An 11,557-nucleotide genomic window follows, 5' to 3' on the forward strand; every position below is an offset into this window, starting at 1 on the left:
GTCACCATCTTCCGCCTTCACTTCTATACCAACTATCCCTCTATACCCTAAAATCCCCCATACTGATTCTCTTGCCAAACTTCTCCTTTTCCCTGAAACACTCCCACTCCTTTTTCCTCTGGACTTGTCAGAACCTGTTCTTTAAAAATTTAAACCCTCTGAGGACCCAGGGGCTAAACGTTTAATTTCTTATACTCCTTGGGCTAAAGCTGAACTGTGAGCCATAGTCAGAGATTTTCAAAGTGACCAAAGATCCTCACAGATTTCCTGAGACATTTAAGATAGTCACTTGAAAATTTCAACCTGGTTTCTCTGACTTACATAAGCTAGTTATGCTTGTCAGAGAAGACCAGGCCCAGCATTGGATGAAAACTGCTAATTGGGAAAGTCCTGAAGGGTCTCTAGAATTGAAACTGAGCAATCCCTGCACAGGCTTCCTTGGTAGCAGACTCCTTCATGTTCCCCATCTCTCGTTTAGAGAAAAAACTATGGTCTCCTGAAGCTTCCCTGAGTTTCAAAAACTCTGGCTCAAAAATTTCAAAAAGGGCTTCCCTGGTGGCGCAGTGGTTGCGAGTCCGCCTGCCGATGCGGGGGACACGGGTTCGTGCCCCGGTCCGGGAAGATCCCACATGCCGCGGAGCGGCTGGGCCCGTGAGCCATGGCCGCTGAGCCTGCGCGTCCAGAGCCCGTGCTCCGCAACGGGAGAGGCCACAACAGTGAGAGGCCCGCGTAACGCAAAAAAAAAAAAAAAAATTTCAAAAAATAATCTGGCTCAAAAGTTAATGATTGGGAGCTTCCCTGGTGGTCCAGTGGTTAAGACTTTACCTTCCAGTGCAGGGGGTGTGGGTTCGATCCCTGGTTGGGGAGCTAAGATCCCACATGCCTCACGGCCAAAAAACCAAAACATAAAATAGAAGCAGTATGGTAACAAATTCAATAAAGACTTTAAAAATGGTTCACATCAAAAAAATCTTAAAGGACTTCCCTGGTGGCATAGTGGTTAAGAATCAGCCTGCCAGTGCAGGGGACATGTGTTCAAGCCCTGGTCCGGGAAGATCCCACATGCCATGGAGCAACTAAGCCCATGTGCCACAACTACTGAGCCTCCGCTCTAGAGCCCACGAGCCACAACTACTGAAGTCTCTGCACCTAGAGCCTGTGCTCCGCAACAGAGAAGCCACCGCAATGAGAAGCCCATGCACCGCAACGAAGAGTAGCCCCCGCTCGCTGCAACTAGAGAAAGCCCACGCACAGCAACGAAGACCCAACATGGCCAAAAATAAATAAATAAATAAATGTATTATTATTTTTTTTAATCTTAAAAAAAAGTTAATGATTAGAGGAATGAGAACAGAGGAATGGGAACATACAGAAACAAGGAACAGCAGTCAGGCAGAACTGGTAACAATTTAAACAATAAATCAGCCATATAGCAGAGTCACAGGACTTTTAGTTCCCCCCTGAAGGACATAGATAACAATGTCTGACACACACTCTTAAGTTGTTTTTACAGAAATCAGATCCCCACTAGATGGAAACTGCTGACCACAAGCACATAGACCTCAGACCAGATGGAACCAGAAGATTGATGATGTTGTTTCCTGAAACTTCACTTTGTTACCTCACCATCAACCAATCAGAGAATTTTGCATGAGCTGATCACACACCCTGTGAAGCGTTCCCTCATACTGTCTTTAAAAATCCTTCCCTGAAAGCCATGGAGATGTTCTAGTCTTTTGAGCACTGGTTGCCTTTCTCCTTGCTTGGCACCTTGCAATAAGCACTGTATTTTCCTTCACCACAACCCAGTGTCAGTAGATTGGCTTTGATGCGCATCAGGCAAGTGGACTCAAGTTCAGTTTGGTAATACAGTTACCACTGGAAGACCAGCCCACTAATTTATTGCATGATCAGGCTTGGGCAATCACTAGGTGACTTCACTGTGCAAGTCCTAGGACTTTTCCTAAGTCTGTTGATTGGAATAAAATTCAGCCTTGCACACAAGAATCAGATGAATCTGTTCATGAATATTACAACTGAGTTCAGATTATTTTTAAAGAAAATTCTGGTCTTCCTTCAGTTGCTGGTTCCACCTGAGTAGCTTTTGTTTATTAATTGGCTGAACCAATTCCCTTCTGGTAAAAAGGACCAGGATGGAATGGGAAATTATGACTACTCCAGATTTAGTTAATCTGGCAAACCAGCTCTTTTGCAGTCTAGATGAGTTACCTCAAAGGAAAACCACCAAAATTCTTAATCTTCAACTCCAGACAATGAAGGCTCCTAAATGAAACTAAAACACTCTAGGTTCTGCTATTACAAAGAGCCAGGATTTGGGGAAAAAACATTGTTGCACACTTAAGTGCTTTAGGAAGCTTCAGCCCTATAACCAGCCTTTCCAACATCCTCCCAATTCTCAATGATGGGGCTCCTAGGAACTATAGGAACCCTTTCCAATCCTCCCTCTTAATCAGCATAAAGAAACATTCTCCAGATTGGGAATGAATTGGTTCCAGTACTAATTGACCATACAGCCACCCTCCTGGTGCTCAACCCCACTAATATAACTTAGCCCCTGCCTCTGACCACTAAAACTGTTCAAATAGTGGGGATCTCTAATGAACCTCATGAGGTTTCTGTCTCTGAATCTATTCCCTTTTGTTCAGACACTTTGAGAGATACCCACCCTTTTCTCCTTAGTTCCTCCATACTTATCCATTTATTAGGCTGAGACTTCTTAGAGAAGTATCATGCCTTAATTTCATTCTTTCAGAAGGGGGAAGTAATTCTACAAATTGATAGTAGTCATCAAAGTAACCTACCACGTGAATTACACAACCCTCTGACCTCTTTTATTTGTTCTGTCTCTGACGGTACTAGAGCAGATTCTGGAAACACTGGAACACACCTCCCATCAAGATTCAAACAGACCCCTCAATGGAATATAACTTTTAAAAATTGTGAATCACTATAGTGTACACCTGTAACTTATATAACACTGTACATCAACTATACTTCAATTAAAAAAAACAACAACAAAAATAGACCCCTCAAAACCTCTTCCCAGAATGAATCAATACCTTATAAATAAAGAAGCCCTTCAAGGCACAAAACCCATAAAAGAAGCTTACAAGACTCAAGACCTTATTATGCCTTGTACTAGCACTTATAACACTCCTATTTTACTGGTGAGAAAACCTAAGTGCTGACGGTGGAGGTGTGTCCAGGACCTCCAAGCAATGAACAACACTGTTATTCCTCAACACTCTGTTGTTCTTAACCCATATACATTACTAACATCTGTCCCCACAGGAAGTGAATTCTTTACTGTAATTGATTTTTGCAGTTCATTCTTTAGTATTCCAGTTGATGAAGCTGGTCAAATACCTTTTTCCCTTCACTGGGGAAGAAAAACAATTCACCTGGACACTAATGCCTCGGAGTTTTATTGAGTCCTTTCTTATTTCTTGCAAATCCTGAAGCCTGATCTGGATGACAGAATGTTCCCTAGAAGTTCTACTTTGTTGCCATAATGTGAATGATTTGCTGCTTTCCTCTCCTTCTCAAGCCTCCTAACTGGAAAACCACTTACTAAAGAATCACTTGCTAAATCTTTTAGCCTTAAAGGGACATAAGGTTGCCAAAGAAAAATTGCAGTTTACCCAAATCCAGGTTCAATATTTAGGGCATCTGATATCAGAACAAGGGCTACACCTAGATCCAGATAGACTTTGTGGTGTCCTAAATTTCCCCAAACCGAAAACTAAGCACCAACTGCAAGATTTTCTCGAGTTAGTTGGTTATGGCCAAAATTGGAGTTGAAATTTCTCTCCTATGGCCAAACCTCTATATGTTTTTCTCAACAATAATAGCTCTGACCCAGTTATATGGGAAGAACCAGATGACATAGACTTCAAGGCCTTAAAGGAGAGTTTGATGAACCTACCTGCCCTTGGGCATCCCAATTATCAGATTCCCTTTTTACTTTTTGTATATGAGAAGGAAGGGAATGCCTTTGGGGTGCTCAGTCAGAAACATGGGGACCACCATCAACCCATAGGGTATTATAGCCAGCAACGGGATGCTGTGGGACACGGATACACTCCTTGTCTTAGGGCCATTACAGTTACTGCCCTTTTGGTTAAGGCCATTGAGAAAATCACTGTAGAATCCCCTTGACCCATTTTTGTACCTCATGCAGTAGAAGCTCTCCTGAATTCTCATCACACTCGACATTTCTCGGCTAGTCACCTCACCTCCTATGAAGTGCTTTGGTTAACTGTTCTTTACTCTTTTATTTTAGAATAATCTTAATAATAATAATAATAATAATAATAACCTTAACCTGGCTACACTTCTCCCCTGCTTAATGCTGACAGACCAGCTCCTGATACCTCGTAATGAGCTATAAGAAATTCCATAGGGTAATGTTGACTTCTTTTTTTTTTTTTTTTTTGCAGTACGCGGGCCTCTCACTGTTGTGGCCTTTCCTGTTGCAGAGCACAGGCTCCGGACGCTCAGGCTCAGCGGCCATGGCTCACGGGCCCAGCCGCTCCACGGCATGTGGGATCTTCCCAGACCGGGGCACGAACCCATGTCCCCTGCATCGGCAGGCGGACTCTCAACCACTGCGCCACCAGGGAAGCCCCCGAACTGGTTATTTTTAAGAAGCTCTGAAAACAGAATAGAAGTTACCCTTTTGTAAGAGACATCTACATTTGTAAGGGTGTTTCCCTCTCTGTACCCAAGAGGAGGAGGACCAAATCTCTAGAAACTCTTATCAATGGAGAAGGTAAGGACTTTAATGTGTGATAACTCTGCCCTTGTTTACTGTGCTTTTCCTGGTGACCTCCCATAACTGGCTCTCCCCCACTTCCCCCAATTTTTTTTTTTTTTTGTCTTTAGCTGGAGATGATATTTGAGGTGGTGGCTTGGGCCACTCCTTAAAGCTACTTGTTTTCCTGGTTCTCTCCCATATATACAGGAGTTATACATGTTATTAAACTTCTGGGGTTTTTTTTTTTTGATTTTTGTTTTTCATTTTAATCTGAGTTTTATTACAGAGGGGTTTCTGCCAAAAACCTAAAGGGGTAAACAGAAAATTATTATTCCTCCCCTACACCTGTTGATGTGTTATAGAGAATTTATTATAACCAGGTTTGGGGCTGCATCCTGCAGGCCTGCAAGCCCTGTACTTGCCTGGCTTCAAGACAGAAGAAAGAGCCCAGAATCAGCCACAGAGACTCAATGGTTTAATGGATGGGGGAGCTTACATGGATGAAGCAAGGCCCTGGAACGACACCCCACTGTGTGCAGCAGAGGCGACAGTCTTCACTCCAGGGGGAGAGGGAGGTTACCAGTTATAGGGGAAATTGACGACAGGTGGCTAGTTGGTTACCAGGGAAACCAGCAGCCGGGCATGCCCCTTACTGCCCCTGTGATAAGCTGTCCTAGTGGAGATGTTCTGATCTAAAGCTAAAACAGTCGTTAGCTGGAGCCTGGCCACAGGAAAGTCAGTCATGTGAGTAGGGTGTAGGTGAAGCAGACATTGGTTGAGCAGGGAATGAACAGAGAGCAAGAGAACAGCCATCCTGAGTGGCCTGACCATACACCAGGCTATAACCAAAGGGGCTGGCTGAGGTGTAAAGGTCTTCAGAATGCCATTCTTGAAAACAGACATGTGAGATCTCACATAAAACCTCAATATAAAAGAGAAACAAAGAAAAATAATAATTTGTTACCACAAGTGTATTTTGTTGTTTAAATGTAGAAAATTTACTTTGTATATTATGTTTATTCAATGAAGACACATTAATATGTTGACTCTAATACCTCCAAATTTGGTTCATATTACTGTATACACTTTTATAACATACTACCTTCAGGAAATATATATTATAAAATAGTAGTGTATGAAATAAATTCAAAAAAATATATTTTTAATAACATTTGGATCAAATATTTTTGGAACCTCTTAAAACACACAGTTTGAAAATTACTAATCTGTTCTAACACTACTATTTTGCAGAAAATGAAACAGAGCTAGAGACTGGGACTTGTTAAATCCAGGAGAACATGGAGAACCTATGGAATTCCTGAGGAGCCATCCAGCTCTGAATTCTGTCTTCAACAGTGGGCCTAAGATCACCCTTTCTGGAAGAGTCCACTGATCTGCAGGTCTTCTGTATTCAACTATCCCATAATAATCCATAGTGAAATGTGTATTTTGGTTGATGGTGATACACCCCACACAGGGAAATGGAGAGTTGTCAATAGTACTAACAGATCATTTTTAATACCTATATGGAAGGTAAATAAAGTTTTATCACTTTCTCCCCAAATGGAACATTAATAATATTTCTGGAAGATAAGATCCTAATGTAAGGCCAGGCCTGGAGGCAATAACTGACCTGAAAAATCAGACTTTTAAAAATTCATTTATTCATTTATTCATTGTGCTGCTTCAATAGGGCACACCCCAAATCAAGACTGGGATGATTACTGTTTTCTTCATATACTCAACTAATATTTGAGTATCCACTTTCTGTACCTTTTTTTACGCTGGACAATTCTTGCTTGTATAATTGGAAAAAACATAAAAATACAACGTTAAATTCTCATCATGGGAAAAAAAAAATCCTACAATAGTTCTATTCCTCGTGCTTCCACAAGGTGGCACAATACCACTTTGTTTTTTATTTCACTGATACTTGGAATTAGAAATGCAAACGGAAAATCAAAGTTAAGTAATGATGTTCACTTCAGGCACTACTAGGCACAGGAGAATTCTATTCTCAGTTGAAGAGTTTGACTTACTCACTGCCTCATGCACTTGGATTTGGTAAAGGACCATTGTACACTACCTCTTCCCTCAATCACGAGAGTGTTTGAAAATTGATTGTTCTAATTTCAATGAAAATTGATTGTTCTAATTTCAAAAGTTTATAAGTTTTGAAGCTTCTTTTGTATTTTTTATATATTTTTTAAATTAATTGATTTTATTTTGTTTGTTGGTTTTTTGCAGTACGCGGGCCTCTCACTGTTGTGGCCTCTCCCGTTGCGGAGCACAGGCTCTGGACGTGCAGGCTCAGCGGCCATGGCTCACGGGTCCAGCCGCTCCGCGGCATGTGGGATCTTCCCGGACCGGGGCACGAACCCGTGTCCCCTGCATCGGCAGGCGGACTCTCAACCACTGCGCCACCAGGGAAGCCCTGATTTTATTTTTATTTTTGGCTGCATTGGGTCTTCGTTGCTGCACGGGCTTTCTCTAGTTGCAGCACGCCGGGGCTACTCTTTGTTGTGGTGCGCAGACTTCTCATTGTGATGGCTTCCCTCGTTGTGGAACATGGGCTCTAGGTGTGTGGGCTTCAGTAGTTGCAGCATGCAGCTCAGTAGTTGTGACTCGTGGGCTCTAGAGCTCAGGCTCAATAGCTGCGGCACATGAGCTTAGTTGCTCTGCAGCATGTGGGGTCTTCCCGGACCAGGGCTCTCTGCGCCTCCAGGGAAGTCCCAAGCTTCTTGTGAATATATGTTTCATTAAAAAGGGTAAGGCAGAGGAGAATTGAAGCCAGAATTATACAATGGAAGAATAGTCTTCTTTCCCATTTAAAACAATGTTTTAAATTATATAAATATTTGGTGTGATTATAGTATAGGAGAAAAAATATGGTAAAATTTCTGAAAAGAAAGGTAAGAAAAAATTTCTGGGGCACTGGAATATTTTCATAATAATTAGTAAATACTTCTCCGATTAAACTTCCACTTCTTTTCAGAAAACCTTTTTTTTCCTTCTTTTTTTTTTTTAAGCTGCACCACTTGTGGGGTCTTACTTCCCTGAGCCCCTGCAGTGGAAGCACAGAGTTCTAACCACTGGACCGCCAGGGAATTCCCAGAAAACTTCCTTTTTTAAGGCGGGATTTACTCATAATAAAAATGGCCATTCTAGCTTCAGTGAGAGCCTCCTATCCTGATTTCTCTCAGCTTCATGATAGCTTTGCCATGTGACAACCACGGTAAAAATATAAATGTTACCAAAACTAATTACATATTTAATTATTTCTGTTTGTCTCCAGAATTACTGGTGTTTCCTTTCTCCTTTTTCACAGTTAAGATATGAAATTCCTAAATCTGCCATTTTTTCTTCCCAATATGTAAGATCACTACACAGAAAATTTCCCTAATCCACCAAATTGTTTTCAGCATGAACTATAGCTATACTTTGGAGAGGAAAAAAAATTACAGGCAGGGTGATTCAGTATAGATAACCAAACCAGCTAGCGAGCTCTGTTTTGCCAATATTGTTTTTTCTTTTAAATAGACTTCATTTTTAAGATTTTAAGTTTTATTTATTTATTTATTTATTTATTTAGGCCGCGCAGCCTGGCGTGCAGGATCTGAGTTCCCCGCCCAGGGATCAAACCCGTGCCCACTGCAGTGGAAGCCGGGAGTCTTAATCACTGGACCGCCAGGGAAGTCCCGATTTCTTAGTTTTAGTTTTATAGCAAAAATGAGCAGGAAATAGCAAGTTCCCATGTATCCCTTGCTTCCCAACATGCACAGCTTCCCCGCACTATCAATATCCCTCACCAGAGGGCTTCCCTGGTGGCGCAGTGGTTGAGAGTCCGCCTACCGATGCAGGGGACACGGGTTCGTGCCCCGGTCTGGGAAGATCCCACATGCCGCAGAACAGCTGGGCCAGTGAGCCATGGCCGCTGGGCCTGTGCGTCCAGAGCCTGTGCTCCGCAACAGGAGAGACCACAACAGTGAGAGGCCCGTGTGCCACACACACACACACACACAAAATCCCTCACCAGAGTGGTACATTTCTTACAATGGATGAACCTGCACTGACATCATTTTCACCCAAAGTCCATGTTACCTTCGGGTTCACTCTTGGTATTTTACATTCTGTGCTTTCTGACGAATGTGTAATAATATCTTATCCACCATTTTATTATCATACAGACTAGTTTCACTGCCCTAAAAATTCCCTGTGCTCTGCCTATCATTCTTCCCTATCCCCTGCTTCCTGGCAACAGATCTTTTTTACAGTCTCCATAGCTTGCCTTTTCCAGATGTCATATAGTTGCAATTATATTGGAGGCCGTCTTTTTTTTTTTTAATAAATTTACTTTATTTATTTTTGGCTGCACTGGGTCTGTTGCTGCGAGAGGGTTTTCTCTAGCTGCGGCGAGAGGGGGCTACTCTTCATTGCAGTGTGTGGCTTTCGCATTGCGGTAGCTTCTCTTGTTGCAGAGCACGGGGTCTAGGTGCACGGACTTCAGTAGTTGTGGCTTGTGGGCTCTAGAGCGCAGGCTCAGTAGTTGTGGCGCACGGGCTTAGTTGTTCTGCAGCATGTGGGATCTTCCCGGACCAGGAATCGAACCCATGTCCCCTGCATTGGCAGGCGGATTCTTAACCACTGCACCACCAGGGAAGCCCTGTATGCAGTCTTTTTAGATTAGCTTCTTTCTTTTAGTAATATGCATTTAACTTTCCTCCATGTCTTCTCATGGCTTGATAGCTTTTTTTTTTAAAACGCTGAACAATATTCCTTGTCTGGAAGTACAATGGTTAATTTATCCATTTACATACTGAAGGACGTCTTGGTTGCTACTAAATTTTGGCAATTATGAATAAAGCTGCTGTGAACATCCATGTGCTGGTTTTTGTGTGGAAACAAGTTTTCAACTCCTTTGGAGGAAATACCAAGGAGTGTGATTGCTGAATCACATGGGAGGAGTATATTTAGTTTTGTAGGATACTGCCAAACTGTCTCTCAAAGTGGCTATACCATTTTGCATTCCCACCAGCGACGAATGAGAAGTCCTATTGCTCCCCATCCTCAGCAGCATTTGATGTTGTCAGCGTTTTGGAGTTTGGCCATACTAATAGGTGTGTGGTGGTATCTTATTTTTATTTCAATTTGCATTTCCCTGATGACATATGATGTGGAGCATCTTTTCATATGCTTATTTGCCACGTGTATATATCTTTTTTTATATTAAAAAATTATTTATTTATTTTATTTTTGGCTGCAGTGGATCTTCCTTGCTGCGTGCAGGCTTTCTCTAGTTGCCGTGAGCGGGGACTACTCTTTGTTGTGGTGCGTGGGCTTCTCATTGAGGAGGCTTCTCTTGCTGCAGAGCCCAGGCTCTAGGCGTGTGAGCTTCAGCAGTTGTGGCATGCGGGCTCAGTAGTTGTGTCTCCCAGGCTCCAGAGCACAGGCTCAGTAGTTGTGGTGCACGGGCTTAGTTGCTCCGGCCACGTATATATATCTTTGATAAGGTGTCTATTTAGGTCTTTTGCCCATTTTTAATGATGATGTTCATTTTCTTACTGTTGAGCTTGAATTCTTTGTATATTTTAGATAACAGCCCTTTATCAGTTATGTCTTTAGCAAATATTTTCTTTAGAAAATATTTCTCCACAAGTCTGTGGCTTGTCTTCTCTTTCTCTTGACAATGTCTTTCACAGAAGTTTTTAATTTTAATGAAGTCCAGCTTATCAATTATATCTTCCATGAATCATGCCTTTGGTGCTGTGTTAAAGTCATCACCATACCCAAGGTCATCTAGATTTTCTCCTATGTTATCTTATAGGAATTTTATAGTTTTGCTTTGTTACATTTAGGTCTATAATTCATTTTGAGTTAACATATTTTGTTATTTATACCTAAGTCTTTTATTTTTGGTTTTGCTAATATAAATGGTAATGTGTTTTTAATTTCAAATTCCATTTGTTTTTGCTGGTGATAGGAAAGTGATTAATGTTTGTACGCTCACCATGTCTCCTGCAACCTCGTTTTAATCGCTTATTAGTTTCTAGGTTGGTGGTTTTTTTTTCTCTGAACACTTTAAATATTTCACTTCACTCCCTTCAAGTTTGTTTGCTTCTGAGGAGAAGTTGGATGTAATTTTTATTTTTTCTCCTCTATAGGTAAGGTGTTTTTCCCTCTGGCTTCTTTTAAAATTTTTTGTCTTTGATTTTCTGCAACTTGAACATGACCTAGTTCTTTTGATATTTATCTTACCTGATGTTCTCTGAACTTCTTGGATCTGTGGTTTGGTGTCTAACATTAATTTGGGGGAAATTCTCAATCATTATTGCTTCAAATATTTCTTCTGTTCCTTTCTTTCTTCTCCTGGTAGCCTCATTAGGTGTAAGTTACACCTTTTTAGTTGTCTCACTTCTCTTGGATGTTCTGTTCCAATTTTTTTCAGGCTTTTTTCTTTTTGCTTTTCAGTTTTGGAAGCTTCTACATATCCTCAAGCACAGAGATTCTTTCCTCAGCCCATCAAAGGCATTCTCTATTTCTGTTACGGTTTTGTTGAACTCTAGCATTTCTTTTTATTCTCAGAATTTCCATCCATCTGCTTACGTTGCCCACCTATTCTTGCATGCTGTCTACTTTTTCTATTAGAGCCCTTAGCATATTAAAGATAGTTGTTTAAGATTCACAGTCTGAGAATTCCAACATCCCTGTCTTATCTGGGTCTGGTTCTGATGCTTGTTCTAGTTCTTCAAACTGTGTGTTTTGCCTTTTAGTATGCCTTGC

Source organism: Mesoplodon bidens (genome assembly GCF_964165515.1).
Source record: "Mesoplodon bidens genome assembly, chromosome: 6".
Lineage (NCBI taxonomy): Eukaryota > Metazoa > Chordata > Mammalia > Artiodactyla > Ziphiidae > Mesoplodon > Mesoplodon bidens.